This window comes from Ochotona curzoniae, unplaced genomic scaffold, assembly GCF_017591425.1.
Source record: "Ochotona curzoniae isolate NIBS_2020 unplaced genomic scaffold, NIBS_Ocur_1.0 contig_883, whole genome shotgun sequence".
In the NCBI taxonomy this organism is placed as follows: Eukaryota; Metazoa; Chordata; class Mammalia; order Lagomorpha; family Ochotonidae; genus Ochotona; species Ochotona curzoniae.
Genome location: NW_024466599.1, coordinates 58,722,488 through 58,744,686, shown reverse-complemented (window position 1 = coordinate 58,744,686; position 22,199 = coordinate 58,722,488). Strand labels below are relative to the sequence as shown.

Here is a 22,199-nt window from a genome sequence, read left to right as displayed (position 1 = left end):
CTTAACTGTCCGTGTAAGGTGATGGTTGGCTGTCTGACCACTTAAAGATTGATGATAAGGGCCTCTTCTTGTTAGGAGATGGTGACATCATTGATGTTTGCTGCACACAGGCAAACCCGCCTAGAAACCGGCACCTATCCTGCCTCATTGGTTAATCCTCTCCCTGTATGTCTTATTCCTAAAACCATTTCCTGTCTCTAACCGAATCTGGCCGAATCTCTGACTACATTAAAGGATACTACTCTTATCCTTCGGTCTTCAACAATGCTTCTCAGCAGAATTTATAACCAAAAGAGGATTTGAAAATATATACACATATATATGTGTGTATATATATATATATGTATGTATGTGTATATATGTATATATATACATATATGTTTATATATGCTTTTTTTAGGGCAGATTATAGGTTGAGAAATTTTTTAGTCAAAAGCTAAACAAAATGAACAGAAGTCACTATTGTCAGGGCACAACAAACATTAAAAAACTTAAATAAGGCAGGTGCAGTGTTGCATCATGAAAAATGCTAAGGGAAGGAATGTAGCCTGGGAAGGAGTTAGAACAAGCATGGCAGGATGAGGATTGATGCTGAGATGATAGGAAAGATGGCTGTCACCCATGTTACTTTCTCTACATCTGTGTAGGGATGGAGCAGTATGCCAGTCATGGGGGCAGAGACAAACGCCTGCAGGCCTGGAGGTCTGGTGCGTTCACAAGGAGTAAAAAACTGCTGAGCCTGGAACAGAGGAAATGAGTAGGAGGACTGGAGGGGATCTCTTATTTTCTGTCCTTAGAATACCCTGTGTGAGGCTGAGAGCACATCCATCAATCATATGAAATAAATGAATAATAAATGTCTTGCCGAAAGTAACAAAATTAATTTGAGTTAGAGCCAGATTTTGGATCTCCTGCTTGTTGTGATCGCACTGGTACTTGGTCGTCAGCTGCTGTTCACAACAAATTCTTTCAGAATCACTGAATCCCTGTGCACTCTTCAGATATTTAAGGTGTCTATGAGGATTCAGCGCCACCAACACAGAATGCTACTGGGATGCCACTCGTGTGGCAGTTTCTCCCCGCACACCAATCCACTCATACTGTGGCACATTCTCCAATGGATACCATCTAGGTATCCTCTAGCTGGATTCAGTGTTGATACCATCTGCTTGGAGCCCACAGGTTGAAGGCTCAGTCTCACAAGGCTGTCACCATCTCTTTTGCAAGCACAGGTGTGGCCTGTGTTTCTGAAAAACCAACTATGCACTGAGCTTTCCATGATTTATCCTTGGGGTTCGATCAATTTGCTAGAATAGCTCACAGAACTCAGGGAAACACATTACTTACACTTACTGGTTTGCTTTAAAGGATGTTACACAGCATGCACCCGAAGAAAGAAGTGCACAGGGCACAGTGTGTGGGAAGTGGGGAAAAGCTGCCAGGCCCTCACAGGGCATGCTACCCTCTGTGAATGTCCGTGTGTTGCTATCTGTAAGTTCTCTGAGCCCTATGCTTTTGAGTGATAGACTTCATTATGTAAGCATGACTAATTGCATTACTGGCTGTTCATGACTGACTCAACCTTCAGCCCTTCTGCATTTCCCACAGGGTAGAGGACGGGATTTAAAGTCCCAGCCACCTGTTTTGGACTCTTCTCTTGCTTGCTAGCCTCAATCTTGAAGCTACCTAAAGTGTGCCAGCCACTAGTCAACTCATTAGTGCAGAAAAGACACTGTTATCACGCTTACAATTCCAAGGATTCTAGCGCTACAAATCAGGAAGTGGGAAAGATCAAATATGTCTATCAAAAATATCCCTAGATGGACTTTTTGTAAGCTTTCCAATTTGTGTTCATGTTTCCATAGTGATTGCATGTGAATATTAATTCATAACTATCTTTGTTAAACACAGATTTTTACTTGCTATTCCTCACCAAGCTAATAGTGTTTAAAAATGAGCTAGATTTATTGTGTGGTGTGCTCAAGAATTAGTCTGTTACTCTGTTTCTTGAGGATAAAAAAGGCTTCATTGCTGTGGATGAACAGTAGAGCAAACCAGAGACATGAGTCAAATCTATATTTCAGAATGAGCATCTGGAGGTATGTTTTATGGATTAGGTAGGAAAAACTGGCAGTCAGAGGCACTGGAACAGCAAGATCAGATTGGTAGGACTTAGAATAGGCAACTTATTGTAAATTTAGGAGTTGCACTCATCTAGCGCTAGCTCTCATTGGTCAATAGGCTCCTAGTTTCTACAAGAGTTCTGGCATTGATTTCCAGTCACTCCCTAGTCTTTTTGGTTCCATAAATTAGAGTTTTTCTTTTTGTGCATGTACCCAAGTTAGATGACCTTCCATTTGGGATTGTCTGTGCACTCTGTAGCTTTGCAACTATTTTTAAGTAGCTCTCTTAAGGAAACAGGAAATTTAAAACTATGATAGGGAGAAGCATTTGATGTAGCATTTAAGATACTACATATGGCACCCACATCACATAGTTGGGATACTTGGGTTTCATACCCAGTTCTGGCTCCTCACTCCAACTATGTGCTAAGGTAGACCCTCAGAGGCAGTACTGATGACTATGTAATTTGTTCCTACCGCCCACATGGGTGAAGCTGGATTGAGTTTTGAGCTATTGATTTTGTTTTAGCCTCCTTCTGGGCAAGCTGTTTGGGGCATGGACCAGGGGATGTCAATGTCCTCTGTTACTCTGCTCTCTCTTTCTTTGACTCTCAGATTAGAAAGTATATATATATCTGTATATATATATATATATATAATATATGTGTATATTATATATGTATATAATATACATATATGTGTATATATAGATATCTATATATCTATATATACCAGGTGGGTGACCAGGAAGAAATTCTAGGCCCCTCCCTTTGACCTGTTCTAGACCTGGCTGTTGTAACCATCTGGGGTGTGAACCAACACAAGGAAAATCTCTTTCTTTCTCTCTCTCTCTCTCTCTCTCTCTCTTTTTTTTTTTTTTTTAGGATTTATTTATTTTTATTGCAAAGTCAGATATACAGAGAGGAGGAGAGACAGAAAGGAAGATCTTCCATCCGATGATTCATTCCCCAAGTGACCACAATGGCTGGTGCTGTGCCAATCCAAAGCCAGGAGCCAGGAGTTCCTCCAGGTCTCCCATGTGGGTGCAGGATCCCAAGGCTTTGGGCCATCCTCTACTGCTTTCCCAGGGCACAAGCAGGGAGCTGGATGGGAAGTAGAGCCCATATGGGATCCCGGCACATGGAAGGCGAGTACTTTAGCTGCTAGGCCGTGGCGCCGGGTCCTCTCCTCTTATCTACCATTCTTTCTGTTGCTCTGCTTTTCAAAATTTTTATTTTTCAAAAAATGTACTGCTTGTCCCAGTGGGTTAATTTTTTTAGTGGAGTAATATTTTTACTTGCTAATTTGTTATTTGTTCTATTCGGTTAAGATTTCATAAGCATATATTAAGGCAACATTTCTCCATTTCAGCCTGCAGTGACCCTGAGAGGTTTATTTTGCTCTTTCATAGCAAATTTTAGAGAGGCTCATGAGATTATTGTAAAAGGCAAAGCAGAGCCTAGAAGATCCACTGTTTCCTTGTGGTGAAGGGATTGGCTTGTAGGTGTGGGCAGCATGACCAGGTCCTCCAGGGCTTGAGGGACAGCCAGGAGAATGCAGATAGCCAGGCAACACAACTGGCTGTATGGAGGCAGAAAACTGGCAAAGCCAGTTCTTCAGTGTTTTAGGCACATCATGTCTTCCTGCCTTTAACTCTTAAGAAAAATCCTTCAGGGCCCAGCACGATAGCATAGCAGTTAAAGTCCTCGCCTTAAACGCGCCAGGATCCCATATGGGCACTGGTTCTAATCCTGGCCGCCCTGCTCCCATCACACTCCCTGCTTGTAGCCTGGGAAAGCAGTAGAAGACGGCCCAAATCCTTGGGACCTTGCACCCATGTGGGAGACCCAGTTGAGGTTCCTGGCTTCGGATTGGCTCAGCTTCAGCCTTTGGGACTGGGGAATGAACCATCAGACGGAAGACCTTCCTCTCTGTCTCTTCTCCTCTCTATACATCTGCCTTTCCAATAAAAATAAATAAATCTTTAAAAAAAATCCTTCAAAGACAAGACTTGTTCTTAGGTGAGGCTTGTACTTTGAACTGTATGCTTACCAACTGTGGCATTGCTGGGTTTTGCTTTATTTCTGTCCTGTGATTTAGACACCAGAGAACTTGACTCTGAATTGGTTTACATACATTTAGGACAGTGTTTCAAAGAATTTCCCTTACTAGAAAGTTGCTTGATGTTCCTATCTGTGCCTGAATGAAATAAATGCACACATATTACATTCCTTTTACTTCTCCATTTTATGTGAGGATAGTTACGACCTAGATCTGAATAATGTTTGTTCCCAAAAGGACATTTGATGATTTTTAAAATCTTTTTTTAGTTTTCAAAACTAGGAGAAGAGAGTGCTCTTGGCATCTGGTATGTAAAGGTCAGGAATTCTGTTAAATATCCTATACCATAAAGGATAGCTTCTGCAATTAGAATTATCCAGCCCGAAGTCTGGTCGTATCTGTGTAAGTTTATGTGGGTTTTAATGATCCGTACTTAAAGGAAACTTGAGTTTGAAAATAGTTTATACTTTAGAAAGATATTTTCATTGTCTTGTCAAAAGTATGTTTAAAACTATGTGCATTACCACTAATAACAATTGTAAAAACGTACTAACATTGGTTGGGAAAAATGATCTATTAGAAGCCAAAAATATAATTCTTTGAAAAACAAAGCTTACAGGTATTTATGTTTTGCTTGTTTAGCTTTTATTTTTTTTTCTTTTTAAAATTTATGTGCTCTCATACTTAATTAATCTTTTTAGTCCATAATCTGAAATGGTATTTATCTCTAGCCAGAAGCCCAGCTCTGATTCAAGCCATTTGTGGAGCTTAGCTGAGAAATTGTAGGGTTTCCAGGCCTAGTTGGTTGATTTGAGTGGGAAGCAAGGAGTAATGCAGGGTCTCCAGATGAAATCAGTGTGCAAGGCAACAATGGCTGTTTCAGGTCCCAGACTAAAAAATATAAAGTCTCCTTTGATTCCTTGTTCCTAATTGATGTTTATATGGAGTGAGATTTATCTTATTGCAAGCTTTTTTTCTTTGTGGAAGAGGACAATTTTTTTCTTCAAGGAATTTAACAGTATTCATTTCTTTAAAAAGATGTGAAGGCACATACTATACGTGTTGGCCCTGTAATTTGCCTTACATGAATGTTGAGTCAAAGTTTGGAGAAAGAGCCCTGCAATAATTAATTATTAGCATAGTCCTGGCTTCTGAAGACCTGTGATATTTCCTGTTTTCTTTGTTGAGAATTTGTGCCCCATGAACAATTTGAGCCTACCTCCTCTGCCATCTCTGGCATTCAGAGCATTGTGTATGACCTATGCTAGTAGGACTGACTTCTTCTTTGGCCATGGGTTCTGTCTAGTAGGGGCTGTCATCAAGAAGCACCATTCAACAGCCACACCAATAGTTCTGAAACTCAAGCCATCCAAAGCCTTAATAACTTAGATGCATTCATCTTTCAGCCCAGCAGCAAGAAGCAGTTTCATACCAGTTTACTAAAGATTTAGTGGATATTAGGAGAGTAATTAGTTCCAAATCTGGACATTTGCTACAAAGTCTTGCTTGCGCCCTTGATCACAAGTGCTGGGAAGCTAATAGCTGCTGTGGAAGACTACTGAAATATGTTTCTAATTTTAATATTTTTAACAGAAATACACTATCAATTTTTTTGCTTATTTGTTCTTTATCTTGTCATGAATCTTCATGATCTTCCCCTAACAATAAGAGCTAAGGTTTATTGAGCAACATCAAGTAAAATTCTAATTTATTTCTGTACCCTCGGTAGGAATGATTTGTTTATCATATGAGCTTTATACACTAGAAAATGTACTCAGTAATTTATTTGCATAAATTCAACACTTTATATTGATTTTTAAAAAGATTTATTTATTTTCATTGGAAAGACAAATTCACAGAAGGAAAGACAAAAGAACAGTCTTTCATCTGCTGGTTCACTTCCCTAGGAGCTGAGCCAATCCAAAGCCATGGGCCTCTTCTGGGTTTCCCACATGGGTGCAAGGTCCCAAGGCTTTGCACTATCTTCTTCTGCTTTCCCAGGCCCGAACAGGAAGGTGGAAGGAAAGTGGAGCAGCCAGGGTACAAAAGCTGCCCATATGGGATCTCAGTACATGCAAGGTGAGGACTCCAGACACTAAGCTACTGCACCAGGCCCTGGATTGATTTTTTAAAATATTTGTGAAGATCAGTGTGGTGGTGTAGCAGCTTAATGCACTGCCTATGATCCTTGCATCCTGTATTAGAACACAGTTCAAATATGGTTTGCTTTTATTTCCATTTACCCCCTGCTAATGCCCCTGAGAAAGCAGCAGAAGATGGCCCTGTATTTGGGCGACTGCCACCATAAAGGAGATGTGCATGGAGTTCCAGGCTTCTGTTTTGTCTTCGCCCAGCACCAAGTGTAGTGTCCATTTGGGGAGTGAACCCATTGATGAAATATCTCCCTCTATGCTACTCTGTCTTTCAAATAAATGCTTCATGCTATATAGGATTGCCTAGAATTGTATCTTGCTTCTGCTTCTGATCTGGTTTGCTGATGTGTCTGAGTCAGCAGATGATGGCTGAAGTACATGAACCCTAGTCACAAATGTGGGAGACCTAGGCAGAGTTCCTGGCTCCTGCTTTCATCCTGGCCCAGCCCTGAATGTTAGAGCTATTTGTAGAGTGGATCAGCAGATGGAAATCAGCTTTCTCTCTTTGTTTCTCTGTTGCTCTGCCTTTTAAATAAATAGAAATGAAAGTTTTAAAACTGTAAATTCCTGGGAACTGATGCAAAGAAGAGAGTCTGGCTAGCTACTGTTGCATTTGTGGTCAAAAATACAAATAAGAACTCTTTGTCAGTAGGAAATACACTGTTTATGGTAGTGAGATATGGAAGAAGCCATGGAGATTATTAACCTGGGTCTTTGTACTCTTATCTATAAAGGAACCATTGCATTTTATGACCTCTAAGTTCTCCATCCCAAAATACCCAGGATATATTCTTCATTCAAATAGTACACACCTCTCCATTTTTAAAGATGGCTTCTATGTGTTTTCTTACACTTGTATTTCCATTTTTATTTTCTTCGTGATTTTGTGATCTTTTAGAACTGAGGATTCTTATAGCGCTATGAGTGAAATTCACAAAGAATTCATAATGTCTTGAATAAAAGGCCATGTTTTCCATAGAGTAAGATAATACTCTAGGAGTCATTCATCTTATTCTACAGTAGAGGTCTGTCAGAAACAAGAATAGGACATTCGGTATATGACACAGTGAGAAGTATGACAGTTTTCTTTAATTTGCTGAGGTTCATTTTACATAAAACTTAAAACAAAACAAAACTTGCTGTCCCAAAGAGATAGGTTTCTTTGTGAAATTGGGTAATTGAAGGCCCAGCACCATGGCCTAGCGGCTCAAGTCCTCACTTTGAATGCACCAGCATCTCATATGGTCGCTGGTTCTAATCCCAGCAACTCCACTTCCCATCCAGCTCCCTGCTTGTGGCCTGGGAAAGCAGTTGAGGACGGCCTAAGGCCTTGCCACCCTGCACCTGCGTGGGAGACCTGGAAGAAGTTCCCAGATCCGGGCTTTGGATCGGCATAGCTCCAGCTGTTGTGGTCACTTGGGGAGTGAATCATCAGATAGATGATCTTCCTGTCTCTCCTCCTGTCTGCATATCCAACTTGCAATAAAAATAAAATCAATCTTAAAAAAAAAAAAGAAAATGGGTAGTAGAGTGCTAAGTACCCCGGAGCCATGAGGAAAGATAGGAAGGTTTATATCCTGCACAAGGAAGCCATGTCAACTCTGGATCAAGAACAGAAGTTTCCTCCTTCACAAAGTGTTTTCTGCCATCTCGGACATTCCCAGGGTAGTTCTCCTCTCTGATTTAACCTGACGGCCTCATATTTTCAAGGTCAACTCTTTACATTCCCATCTAGGACAAAGTGGGCCTGGGGAATCACAATGGGCTTTGTGGTACCTTGCTCATGAAATGACTTATCAGTTTGTATGTATTCCGTGGGTCAAATCTTACCACATGTTCTCCTCTAGGTTTAATTTTCTTTCTTTCTTTCTTTCTTTCTTTTTTTTTTTTTTTTTTTGGTGTTTAGCAGGAAAAGATTATGTTTAACCCCATGCCCTTTAGTAGCAAAAACTAAGAACATAAACTTCTAAAAGTATACACTGTTACTGATTTTAAATTGCTTCTATCACATCTATAAATTATAAAACATTTATAATATTCATGTTTTCATTCACATTCATAAACAACATTATAAACAGTTTGAATGGTTTTTTGAAAGTTTTTGGGTAAAATATGTTAAGAGCAAAGCGTAGTTGGTTATGTTATATATTATGTGCGTGATTTACTAATTTATTCAGACAAGTTTTTCACACTGCCTGCTTCAGGAAAAAATAAACAGATTAAATTAGAAATAAAAGCTGCCTGATCATCATTTTGTAGTGGAGCTTTGATATATAAGTAATTAACTGAAAGCTTTACATTGTAATGCAACTCTCCGTTTTGCCCAATTTTTACAGATCCACAACAAATCAGTCTTTTTCTCTTTTATAGCCGTCAGATGTTCTGCGCTGTCTTCCTCGCTGTATTCTGAATGCTCTCACTTGTTTTCACCAGTCCTTGCTTGGTATTAGAATTTGTGGTTGATCCGGCTCATTTATCAGCCAAGTATGGAGATATTTTGAAAGATGTTTTGTCATTTTCCACTGTCAAGATGATGCATTTGCTTATGTCTTGGTTTCTTTGAAAGAGCTTGAGTTGCACTTATTTTGCAGGGTAGAACATGGGAATGAATGATACAAATCTGAGTAAACAAGGAAAAAAATGGGGCTTTTAAACAGGAAATCCAGGGGGCTTCATTTTCAGAACACATTTTTTGAGTTAGAAAAAATCAAATAAAATAGCTCTAGCTATATTTTTAGGTTTGATCTATCATCTGCTTGCCTCCCAACCATGTCACGGGGCACTAAGGTTCTTGGGAACACACAGACATGGAAGTTGCTTCCTTTCTTTTGCATTGATCCATTGAGGAGCCAACTAGAAAAGGACAGCATGCCGACAGTGGTTAGTGCAAGGTTCATTGATCGGTTTTGATAAAAAATTTGTCAGTTTTTCTCTTAGTATTCCTGCCTGGATGCTGTGCTTGTGATTTCACAGCTGTTTTATTTTATTTTATTTTAACTTACCATGAAAATAGGAGAGGATGGAGGTGGTGTCCCGGCAGCTCACTAACGACATCTGCTCATTAGGAACCCATAACTCTGACAGTTATTACAGAAGACAGTCGGGAGCACAGCTATAATTGAAAATGGATTTCCTTTGTAATTAAAATAATTCTTACAGGCCCATGGGATAACTTGTTATTATCATACTTTAAAACAATCTTATGAATGAAAAATTTACATTTCTAGAAAAGAAAAGATCCAATCAAAACCTATTTACTTGTTTTGTGAATTTTGATGTCAGCCTACTTAATTTACTGATTGTTGATGTGTCTTATTAGGAAAAAAAAAAAAAAAGTCCTGGTCAAACTCTTATTCAAATCTGTATTTATCCCTCAGCCTTATTTTTTCTTATTAAACTGTTTTATTTTGCGTTTCGTTTTGTTCTCACAGTAAATAACGATAGCAAAATGTGAACTTGTGAAGATGATTTAAGTGTTGAATGGAAGAACACTCAGCTAAATTTCTGGCTTTTGTAGATTTTAATGTTTTACTCATCCTTCATGGCTTCCTATTGGCATAGGTTTCCCTCCCTATGCTAAAATACACAACTGTGGGCCCAGCGCGGTGGTCCAGCAGCTAAAGTCCTGCCTTGAATGCAGCAGCATCTCATATGGGTGCTGGTTCTAATCCCGCAGCTCCACTTCCCATCCAGCTCTCCACTTGCGCCCTGGGAAAGCTGTTGAAGACGGCCCAAAGCCTTGGGACCCTGCATGTGCGTGGGAGACCTGGAGGAGGTTCCTGGCTCCTGGCTTAGGAACAACGCAGACCCGGCCATTGTGGTAACTTGGGGAGTGAATCATCAGACGGAAGATCTTGTTTTCTTTCCTCCTCTCTGTATATCTGACTTTGCAATAAAAATAAATCTTTTATTTTTATTTTTTATTTATTTTTTTAAAGATTTATTTTTATTATTTTTTATTGGAAAGGCGGATATACAGAGAGGAGATACAGAGAGGAAGATCTTCCGTCCGATGATTCACTCCCCAAGTGAGCTGCAACGGCCGATGCTATGCCGATCCGAAGCCAGGAGCCTCTTCCGGGTCTCCCACGCAGGTGCAGGGTCCCAAAGCTTTGGGCCGTCCTCGACTGCTTTCCTGGGCCACAGGCAGGGAGCTGGAAGGGATGCGGGGCTGCCGGGATTAGAACCTGCGCCCATATGGGATCCCGGGCGTGCAAGGCGAGGACTTAACCACTTGCGCGACTGCGCCGGGCCCGCAATAAAAATAAATCTTAAAAAAAAAAAAAAGCACAACTGTGTGCTGTACCGCTAGCGCCCCCTGGAGCTCAATAACATATCTCACATTTTGTGCCTTTTTCAGACAAGTTAATGCATTTAACCATCTACTCTTTTTTTCCATTAATTAATTCATTAACTTTTACAAAAGTACCCATTTATTTTTATTTGAGAAGCAGATTTTATATATACACAAGGAGAGATGGAGAAGATCTTTCATCTCCTCATTCTATCCCCAAATGGTCTCAATGGCTGGAGCTAAGCTGATTTGAAACCAGGAGCTCAAGGTTCAGGATCCCAAGGACTTAGGCCATCCTCTGCTGCTTTCCCAGGTAATAAGCAGAGAGCTGGATGGAAGTGGAGCAGCCAGGACAACGACCCACACCCATATTGGATTTCAGATACCACCGTGCCTGCTCCTGTAAACTTTGTTGTTAAGTTTATTTGCTGGGGGCTGATTTGATAACTCACTGGACTATCTAATGGCTCAACTGGTTCAAAATGTAGGTGCTCCATTTCTGATCCACCTTCCTCTGTGTGCCCAGGAAAACGATCATGATGGCCGAAGTGCTTGAGCCCCCATACCCACATGGGAGACCCAGAAGCCATCCACTGGCACAGTCCAAGCCTTGCTGCCATCTGGGGAATGAACCAGCTGATGGAAAATATCTGTTTTTCTTCCTATGTATCTGTATACCTCAGAGTTTTGAATAAATTAAAGACAGTAAATCGTATATTTAAAAATATTTATTTGTTATTGGAAAGTCAGATTCACAGAAAGAAGGAGAAACAGAGAAAAAGATCTTCCAACTGTTGTTTCATTCTCCAACTAGCTACAGTGGTCAGAGCCAATCCAAGTCCAGGAGCCAGGAGCCAGGAGCTTCCTTCAGGTCTCCCATGTGAGTGCACGAACCCAAGGCTTTGGGTCGTCCTTGACTGCTTTCCCAGGCCACAGGCAGGAAGCTGGATGGAAAGTGGAGCAGCCAGGATACAAACTGGCACCGATATGTGATCCTGGCGCATGCAAGGAAAGGAGTTTAGCTACTAGGCTACTGAGCCCGGCCTATAGAAGTGAATATTTTAAAAATTAAGGAGCAACAGCAAGGCAGCCTATGGGTCTTCTAATGAACAAGGTGGGAAGAATAGGTTTTCACTGATGAGACTTGGCAAAGGCTTATTGTCTTAAACTTAACTGTTTTTAAGGTAAATTAAAGATTATTTGCATTGGTTTTGATTAGCTTAGTTATTAGTACTGTAAAATCATTGCTCCATATAGTTTCCATGTCATTTTTGGTTTGTTTTAAATAATCTTTGAACAGCAGAGCTGGAAATTGATCCATTACTACATTATACTTCTAAGAGAAAATATAATTCAAATTCAACACACGATTTTGGATCATAGTTCATTTTTACAGGAAAATAACTTGTATTGGAGTATTTTTGTAAAAGCAGGTCTTTGTCATAAAACCTTACTCCAAAATATTGGGTTCTAATCATCAGGCTTTCATCCTGTTATGGAGATTTGTTCCAGAATGCTCTGTAATAGTAGATTCGGAATTGGCACATTTAATTTCATTCAGGGGTTTCTGGAAGCTTCCAGCATATCAATGCCAATGGTTTTTGTTCATTATCACAGAATTTATATTAGTTCATAAAAATAGGACTGGCAGAGCCTCTGTTTGGAAACCCTCTTCAGAAAGATGCTCAAATAAGGTTTTGTTTGCTTGCTTGTTTTTTCCCCACTTTTAGCAAGTTAGTGTTGCTCTGAGAAGAGAGAAAGAGAAGTTAATCATGAATGGGGCATTGATCTAAGTCTTTTCTCTTAGGTGTTGAAACATTGAAAAGTTGATCATGCTCATATATTACAATGGTCCGTGTGCTACCTTCACCAAACTGTTGCACACAAACCATCTTTTTAGTCTTCCATGGCTGTCCAAATTACAATTAACCATTCATTGATCTACTATACCAGTGTTTCGTTACAAACTACAGCTCATTTCAGACCAATGCCTTAATTTGTAGAGTGTGAGAAGAAAGTGTGGCTGTGAGTCAGTGTGCTCATTTTAAAGAGACATTCTGCAGATGATGTGTATCAAAGAATTAGACTTGCGAATGTATCTGTCATTAACATAAAGGCTGTTTGCAGTTGCTTCCTAACTAGTACCTATGCCTCTGGTCTCCTTTCCCTACAGTTTATCCTCTGGTTAGCAGCCCTGTGACCTGTATAATATATTCATGGTGTCAGATTATAATACCTCATCTTAAAATCTGTGGAATTTTCTATCACCAATCACAGGGATTAACATGTATAGGTACAGACCAAATTCTTTTGTTTGGCTATTTTCATCAACAAAGTTGTATTCCAACACAACCATGTCAGTTGATTTGCATATTGTCTATGACTGCATTTGTACCAAAGACAGAATTGAGTAGCTATAGCAGAGGGTCTATGTATGGTTTTTGCTATTTGATTTTTTTGAAGAAGTTTTGTGACCACTGGCCTCCATGATCATGTTCAAACCCAAGTATAGCAGTTCCCAAAGCTATTTTCTACTTGTTTTACAGACTCCTATTTAACCACATCTTCCAAAGCATTCTATAATCAGTGCTGCAGATAACCTATTCCTCCAATATGCTATACACACCATGCCTGCATACCACTGTTGAGAGAAATTTTTAGTTGGGCTCTCAGTCATGTTGGCTTTGAGTCTCATTTCCTTCACACTATTGCCACTCTACTTGAATTCTGTTCCAGCCTTTTAGCATTGTTTCAGATATCTTCCTCCACTCATCAATTGCCTCTTTCTTGTGTGTTTGAATTTTGTCTCTTCACCAAGAGTGTCTTTGTTTGCCAGAGTCCGTCTCAGATCTAAGGCTGCATACATATTCACTGAGTGGACATCTTAATTGCTAGTTCGCAATAACGTGACTCCTGTGCATAAGCTGAACAAAGGACTTGTTGGATGGCAGGTGTGTGGTACAGTAGATGAGATACACGTTGGATGCTTGATCCTGTATTGGCATCTGTGAGTTTATTATTGGCATGACATTCAATCCCAGGTTCCAGATAACATACCCTCTGGGAGGCATCAGCTGATGATTCAGGTAATTGGGTTCTTGCCCCCAATGTGAAAAATCTGTTTTGAATTCTGATTCCCAACATTGATGAGTATTTGCAGAGTGAACCCTGTAAATAAAAATTAAGAAAGATATACAAACAAGAACACGTTGGAATAGGCCAGTGTTGGTACATCACGTTTATCAAAATATTAGTGTTGCTGATTAAACAAAATAATTTACGGTATTTTAACTTTAATGGTGGCAGAATGTACCAGAAACAGAAGTAGCAAGGTCAAGCAAGAGTGAAATTTTTGTATGGCATTCCCTGCTTTAAGTGTGCTAACGGTAAGCCTTAAAACACCTGGGCGTCTCCTAGAAGATGCAGAACCAAGTAAGTAGGAACAGCTCTCAGTTTACAGGCTGCAAAGAGTGCACGTCAACGTCTGTATTACAGACGTCTATCGTGAGAAAAATATTTGCACTTGTTCTCTTTCGGGGATCACTAGCCTGCACCATAAAACAAAGTTAGCATAGATCATTGCCTTCTGATTGTGTGTGCCTCATTAGTTGAGTTTCTGTTTTACCGTGTATCTGAGGGAATCAGTGGATGGAAGAATATCCTCTGAGGACACTTTTGACACCATGAGTAGGAAACAAAATATTAACTTCTAACTTTGCCTTGTGATGTGCTGGTAAAGCTTTTCAGCTCTGCTTTAAATTGTCAGCACACCACACCACTTTTTGGCATTATTGCTGTGAAGATGCCTTTTATGAGCTTATAATTGACATGTAGAACTATATTGTTTTCTTTGAGGACAGATGTTTCCCACTGACTGTTGATTGTCCCCCTTGCGCTTCAGGATTTTTCTGTTATAACAGTCACTTACTACCCACACATACCTTGAATGAGTGCATACTTAAATGCACATGTAGCTTCCTTTGCAACATATGGTGTTCTTTTACTTTGGTTGTCTGTACAGTATGAGGTGAGGCCAATGATTGTCCCTCTTGTGGAGTCCCAAGTTTGTAATGGCCTTTTGCAATATTTTGTACTCCTGCATCCCATACATATATCCTGCTGTGTGCCCCTGGACTTTGCTTCTCTGTGAAGTTGCATCAGGTTGGCTTGGGAGAGGAAGGGGCTTTTAAAGTCACTGCTGTTCTGTCTACACTCAGCCTAGGCTTGGTGGCATTCTTGCTCACCAAAATATTTAGTCTCCGCTATGCCATTCATCTCTTCCCCCAAGCAATTTTTAGGAAAGTTTGAGTGAGCAAGAAGATAAAATGAAAAGAAGATTAGAAGAATGAGATGAGCTGGAGTTTCAAAGTATTCCACCTCAACTTGAAAGCCAGGAAGTAGCCCAAACTGTTCCCGAAAGCAGCTACCTCCAGGGCTTCTGCCTACATACTGTCTTTAAGGATTTATTTGATCCAGGAGATGGTAAAAGCTTTGATCTGCCTGATTTCCCAGAAATGAGTGAACATAAAAAGGAAACAAGAATGGATCTTGCTGCCCCAGGTGGAAGATGCTGCGGGTGGATATGGAGAGGGTGTTGTGTTTCATGACTGGCAGCTCTAGGCTTAGAGTGCTATGTGGAATTTGGTGTCTCCTAGAACCATTGCTTTCTCTGTGGTAGGATATCACTCCCGTAAAATTCAAGTTTGTGATTTCCTAGGAACATCAAAATCAACACAGGCCCCTCTTCTTGCTCAGGGCCTCTGTTACCAAGTTTCCTTGAAATGAGCGCTATTTATGGAATGGATGCTCTGCAATGGGTAGAGTGCACCCATGGAAACTGCACTTCTTGATTTTCTTCAAGTCTCTGTCTCAGGCTTGCTCACTCTTTCATTATTGTAGCTCTCACTGTAGCAGTTTTATATGATAGAAGGACAGTGAAGGTTTTAAATTCAGATCAAATTGAGACCAAGGCCCATCCTTGCTTCCTAATAAGCTCTGAAACCTTGGGCAGGTTAGTTTTTGAGTGCTTCAGTTTCTTTCAGCTATAAAAGGGATAGTAATCATATTTGACTTACAGAATGGTTTTATGAAAAAAAAAAAAACCTGACATGTAACAGGGCCTCAATACATGGAAGCTATAAATTGCAAAGATATGATCTTTTTAACTCATCCCCCCACCTTTTTTTGTCACTGACTTAACAGATGACTTCATTAAGAGAAAATGGCAAGATTACAGTTTATATCTGTCCAGTCACCAACAAATTAAAGTATATAGATGTATAAAATATTTTGGTTTAAATATTACTCATAATATCAGTGGTGAGCCTGATGTCTTAGAACCAAAAAGAACATAAGGTAGGAAGAAAAATCATGAAAGTGTGAGGTCACTTAGAGCAATTCATGTATACGTACAGTGGATGCTGAAGGGCGGCTTGAGTGTGGGAAAGGTCTCACTAGCATTGATCACCTCTACTTCCCCAGGAACATGCCAGCCATATTTCTCTATTCCCTCAGCCAAGGCCCAGGCAGGAATAGCTGATGGTGTATCATGGTAAATAGGAATGAACTGCCTATGTCAACCTAGTCCCGAGGATTTGTAAGTACTCACCACATCCATGGCTGGTCACCTTTAATTCACAGATGTCCTCATGGTTTTACTTAATGCTTAGATAGCCATGTGATTTGAAATGGCCTCTTTATGTCCTCAGACAGGCAACTATATTCCATGAAGATCATGTTCAGTTCCATGAAATGACTTTTTCCTTATTTAAGACTATTAATGATATAAATAAATACATTTTGTATGTCCTCTGTATCAGGGCTACTATGGTTGTTTTAAGGTACTTGTTTCAATATTACCTATTTCTAGCACTTTGGAAAATAATTCTGCCACAGCTATGTCAAAAAGGTAAAAAGCAGTGGGGTCCACTTGAAAGCACTTTGAGATAAGAGGAAAATGCAGTGATGCCATTAACTGTCATGTTGTTTTCTGTGTTAGTTCAGATTCAGATTGAACAACTAAGTTTCATCTGCCTAAAATATACCGTGCTATCATAGAGAGCGTTCTCAGTTGTCCTGTTTGGTTCTCAGTACAACTCTGTGTGGTTTAAGGGTATCCAGTCAAACTTACAGAGTGGAGCTTGTTCCTTCATGACTCCTAAGGGGTGAGGCAAGAGTTGCTCTGTTTTTGTCTCAGTGAGCTTGTACCCAACTCATTGAGAACTTCAGGCTGGGCAGGGTAGACTTCATTTCCTGGAGGCGAGGCCTAAGGATGAATCGGTTTGTGAAGGTTCCAATCCTGGCTGCCCTATTATCAACAATAAGGATAGTATAAGTTATTGGAGCATGTGATACCTCAGTTTGACAGAGATTTTTGGAAGTTTTATCTTCATCTTAGAATAGCAACAGCATCATTAACATCCTCTTTGTAGTAGCCCAGATGCTTCAGGAATGAATCTATTAAAATAGAAACCCTTGACTTTCAAGCTCTCCATACCATTGACATTAGTGGCCTGAATTTTGTTCTGTGTCTATATTGTTGTTTTTATGAATTCTGTGGTGTGTGTGTGTGTTGACTTTCATTTGCTGAACCAGGTTGTATGCTAGACTTTGTGCTAAGAACTCTGCATCTACATTCTACGTAATCCTTAGTAATTCCATGACACTTCCGGGTTCTAACTTATTTTGCAGCTGAGGAGATAAAGGCTCATTGAACTTAGAATTCTAAGGTTCAAGTGTTTAATGGATGTTTTTAGAGACGTATGTAATCTGTACTTTTTTCTGAGACTCTGAGAAATGAAAAGTCAGTTTTTGAGAATATGTTTATGGAAACTGGAACTAAGTCACAACCCTGTATTGGGTTGAAAGGGTAACTGGCAGCTGTAACTACCAGGGTAAAGTACAAGAAGATTTCTTTGTATAAAAAGTTGCATATCTGAGGCTCATGAATAAAGATGAGAAAATAAGACCCTGGATGCATATTTTAGAAAAGGTGTTTAACTATTATTTAAGTTCTTTAGCTGCGTTCCTTTTGTTAAGGGTTTAGTTACATGAAGATCTTTGCCTCTAACTGTAGGTCACTGTTTGGCCAATGTTTAATGGATTGTTGTTTCTTTGCTAATAAACCAAATACTTCAAGAATCATGTAGTACTTTAGGCCAAAGACATAGTACTAGAAGTGCTTTTGATACCTTTGAACTGAAATATACACTGATGGTGAAAGAGTCCTCAAAGAAACCCTTCAAAAGTAAGGGTTTTATAGCTCAAATAGATAGAAAGCAACATAGAAATGTTTCAAAAAAATAATAATGTTGGCTCTTTTCCCGTACCAGTACATGTTTCGAGTTTCTTAGCCTGCTCTTGGCTTTGAGGTGGAAGTAGAACTCCATTTTTCCTGAAAGACACATCATACAAGAGCATCTGTTGCTGGGATAGATTTAAGGGTTTCGGATGGGGGAGACTGGCAAGATAGCTCAGAGACTAAATCCTTACGTGGCATACACGGGATTCCATATAGGTGCTGGTTTGTGTCCCAGCTGCTCCATTTCCCATCCAGCTCCCTGCTTGTGGCCTGGGAAAGCAGTCAAGGATGACCCAAAGCTTTGGGACCCTGCACTTGTGTAGACAACCTGGAGGGAGCTCCTGGCTCCTGGCTGCATATTATCTTAGCTCTGACCATTGAGGCCACTTGCATAGTGAACCACTCAGTGGAATATTTTTGTTTCTCCTTCTCTCTGTAAATCTGCCCTTCCAATAAAATACATAGATCTTTTTTTTTTTCAAAAAAAGAGTTTTTGGTTAACCCCTCTGAGCCTGATATTTTTCTTTATCACTTGACAATTTTTTATGGAAACTGGTGCTAAGACACAACACTGTATTGTGTTCAAAGGGTAACTGGCAGTTATATCAGAGACAGAGTGCCATTTTACCAGATATCTTGTTAATAGAGTAACTTAATCAGTTGTGTGGAAACCAAAGCCTATCTGTCTTTGTTGAAATATTAATGAAGACAGGGCAACTTCAAGTATTGACTTTTGTTCATTGCTTTAGTAGCTGACACAGTATTTTCTTAAAGAGTTATTTATTTTTACTGGAAAGGAAGAGTTACAGAAAGAGAAAGAAAGAGCAGAGTTAGAAGGAGAGAGAGATATATAGAGAGAACTCTTGCACCCATAGGTCCACCCTTCAATTGGCCCATATGACCACAATGACAGGAGTTGGGCCAATTCCATGTGAAGAATTTCTTCTGAGTCTCCCGCATGGTGCAGGGATTCAGAGACATGAGCCAACTTGCTTCCCCAGGACATAAGTAGGGAACTGGGTGCAAAGTGGAGCAGGTGGGACTCAAACTGGTGCTCATACAGGATGCTAACACTACAAATAGAGGTTTAGCTTGCTTTGCCACTGCACCTGCCCCATCAAAATATCTTAATTTGGATCTCAATTTCATGCTAAGTGCTTGCTGAGAATAAGATTGTCATAGATACGTGAAGAAATGAGGAGAAATTGGATGGTGATGTGCCCCTCCCTGCATGAAGGCTGAGAATTTGGGAGTGATGCCTAGAAGGATCTCAGAATTGTGTGTGCTGCAGTATCTCAGAAAACAGTACAGCCACACAGAAGAATAGCTACAGGATGTTCCCTTGAGGAGAGCATAGGACAGCTTCTTGGAACTCCCTGTGTGCATAAATCACAGAAAAAAAAATATACTGGCTTTTGTGCTCTTGACACCTCCCTAAGTTTCCTTGGCCCCAGTAATAACCGGGAAGATGCAGAAAGCACAGATGGCAGAGAAAGTTTGATCAGGGAAGTTGCATGATAGGTGGTGGCTAAGCAGACTTAGGAGACTGACTATATAGTTTTAACATCTCTATTCCTCTATTTCTTAGCTACTGTGCAATTGAGCGAGTTAATTTTTCCATGCCTCAGATTTCTGCTGTGTAAAATCAGAGTGTTACTGGTAAATTGTTTAGAATGTCATGCAGCACAGAGTAAGAGCTTTGTAACTGTTTGTTGTTACTGCTACTGCTAAGTTTTATGTAAGAAAGAAAAAAGCACGTTCATTTAGGCACCTCAATTTGGGAAACTGATGCCTAGAGTCTCCGGATATTCAAGCTAGAAGGACAGAAAGAAGTCATATTAAATAGAATTGAAATAGTCCGTTGGACTCCATACGGTTCTTATACAATTTTTTCTCTTCCCTTGTCTTCATTTCACCAAGGACCTTTCTTTTTTATTTGGTTCAAAAATTTTTTTAAATACAGATTTTGTGTGCCTGTCCTGAGGCAGTTTAGTTAATTTCTCCAGGTCTTCTTTAATTTTCTTATTTGTAAATAGAACACCATAGCAAACTCAAAAGATTCTTGAGAGTTCTAACAATGTAGCCCAGGGATCAGTGCTGTGTGCCTGCAGTGCTGGTGAGCCATATGGGTGCTAATTCATGTCCTGGTTGCTCAGCTTCTGAGCCAACTCCCTGCTAATATGCACAGGAAAGCAGAGAAAGAATGTCTTAAGTCCTTGGGCACCTGCACCCGTGTAGGAGATCCAGAAGAAGCTCTAGGCTCTTGGCATCAGCCATTTGGTGAGTGCATCAGTAGATGGCAGCACTCTCTGTCTCTTCTCTCTCCGTAAACATAAGTTAAGTGAATCTTAAAATCAAAGCAAAATAAAACAGAAAAATCCGATGCTTAGCATGGAATAAGAACTCCATAAACTGCAAATGTATCCATATTATTATTATATGGAGTCATCGTATTCCTGTTCTGTCATTTAAAAAATAGTAAGAAGATGACATTGATAATAACAAAGAAATGGGCTCTTGATGCCCATCATCAGGCTTGTGTTGGTGCCTGTGATATTTGTTCACCAGGTTTAGTTCCAACATAGTCTAGTCTCCAGTATGTTTGAAAATCAGCCAACCAAGACATGTTGGTGTTGGAACGCTTTCAGGAGTGTTGTGGCCTGCTTGTTGATTGTGGCTGTATATTTGCCAACCCTTTTTGTAATTAAATTCAGGCAAACCCTCAGGTATGTTCTTAGCCAGATCTGATTTATTTAGATGTTTTGCTTTACATTGAAGGCCAGGGTAGAATTTGTTTTGTTTTTTTTCACTTCACAAATGCCTTAAAAATCCAATCTTGGTGTCACTGACAAGTATTGATATACTTTGTCAAACAAGAAATATCTTCAGCTTCTAGAACTAAAAATTCAATGATTTTCAGCAGACTTTCCAAAGATAATAATGTAATTTATCTTTCAGAGAATATTAAAGGCAAGCCTTGAAGGTGAGGGCAAAAAGCCCATTTCTGCCTGAAATTAGAAAGATAATTTAGAGAGTGCAGAATTTATATTCATTTGAATTTAATGACATGGAATGGCAAAGTTTACATTAATGATTATTTTTTTCCAAAATTCTCATTGAAAAAACAAATAATTATATTTTCAGTTTTGAAAATCAGACATAATTATTGTTACATAGGAATGGATCTAGTAACCCCCAACCCTCTAAAAGTGTGTGATTAATGAGATATTATGAATAACTGAATTTGTCACTCTTGTATTTAAGCAAGTAATGTTTTTATAATGATGGGTAAAATTTTTTCTAAGATGCCCAAATCTAATTTTCTAAGTTTGTTTATCATTAGAGTAGCATCTCAAACCTAATGTAAGTTAGGTTAGGCCTGAAAAGGGTCTATGCTAAAATAATTTTTTATGGAAGCCTCATTGCCATGGTGGTGACTGTGTTAATTGTTGGTGTTTATGATTTTTTTTCTTCTCAGATTTGTGGTACAGATATGTAAATGGGGAAATGAAAGTTTCTTAGTTTGAATGCTTGAAGTTTCTCTTTGACTTGGATCTTTTAAAGCAGGAAAGCAAGACAGCATTCAAACACTGTGCTTTGATCTAGGGCCCTCTGTGAGGGTCTGGTGAAATGTGAACTTGACAAAATTTCACTTTCACTCTTTTTGTTCTTTTTTTTTGATTTATTTTTATTTTTATTATTTTTTCATTGGAAAGGCGGATATACAGAGAGGAGAGACAGAGAGGAAGATCTTCCGTCCGATGATTCACTCCCCAAGTGAGCGCAATGGGCCGATACTATGCCGGTCCGAAGCCAGGAGCCTCTTCCGGGTCTCCCACGCGGGTGCAGGTTCCCAAAGCTTTGGGCCGTCCTCGACTGCTTTCCCAGGCCACAGGCAGGGAGCTGGAAGGGAAGCGGGGCTGCTGGGACTAGAACCGGCGCCCATATGGGATCCCGGGCGTGCTAGGCGAGGACCTTTAACCACTTGCGCGACTGCGCCTGGCCCCTGTTCTTTTTTTTTTTAAGAATTATTTATTCTTATTGGAAAGTCAGATATACAGAGAAGAGGAAAGAGGAAGGAAGCTCTTTCCCCCATTGTCTAACTCCCCAAGGGCCACATGGCCATAGCTGAGCTGATCTAAAGCCAGGAGCTTGGAGCCTCTTCTGGGTCTCCCACACGGGTGCAGGGTTTCAAGGCCCTGGGCTCTCCTCTCCATTGCTTTCCCAGGCCACAAGCGGGGAGCTGGATGGGAAGCAGGGCTGCTGGA

The 22,199-nt window shown here is 40.0% G+C and overlaps 1 protein-coding gene across 7 annotated transcripts in view; it reads left to right on the top strand.

Moving 5' to 3' along the window:
• Positions 1 to 22,199, top strand: part of CTNNA2 (catenin alpha 2) — a 1,062,093-nt gene that overhangs the window by 429,744 nt on the left and 610,150 nt on the right. The gene's annotated exons all lie outside the window — the stretch shown is intronic.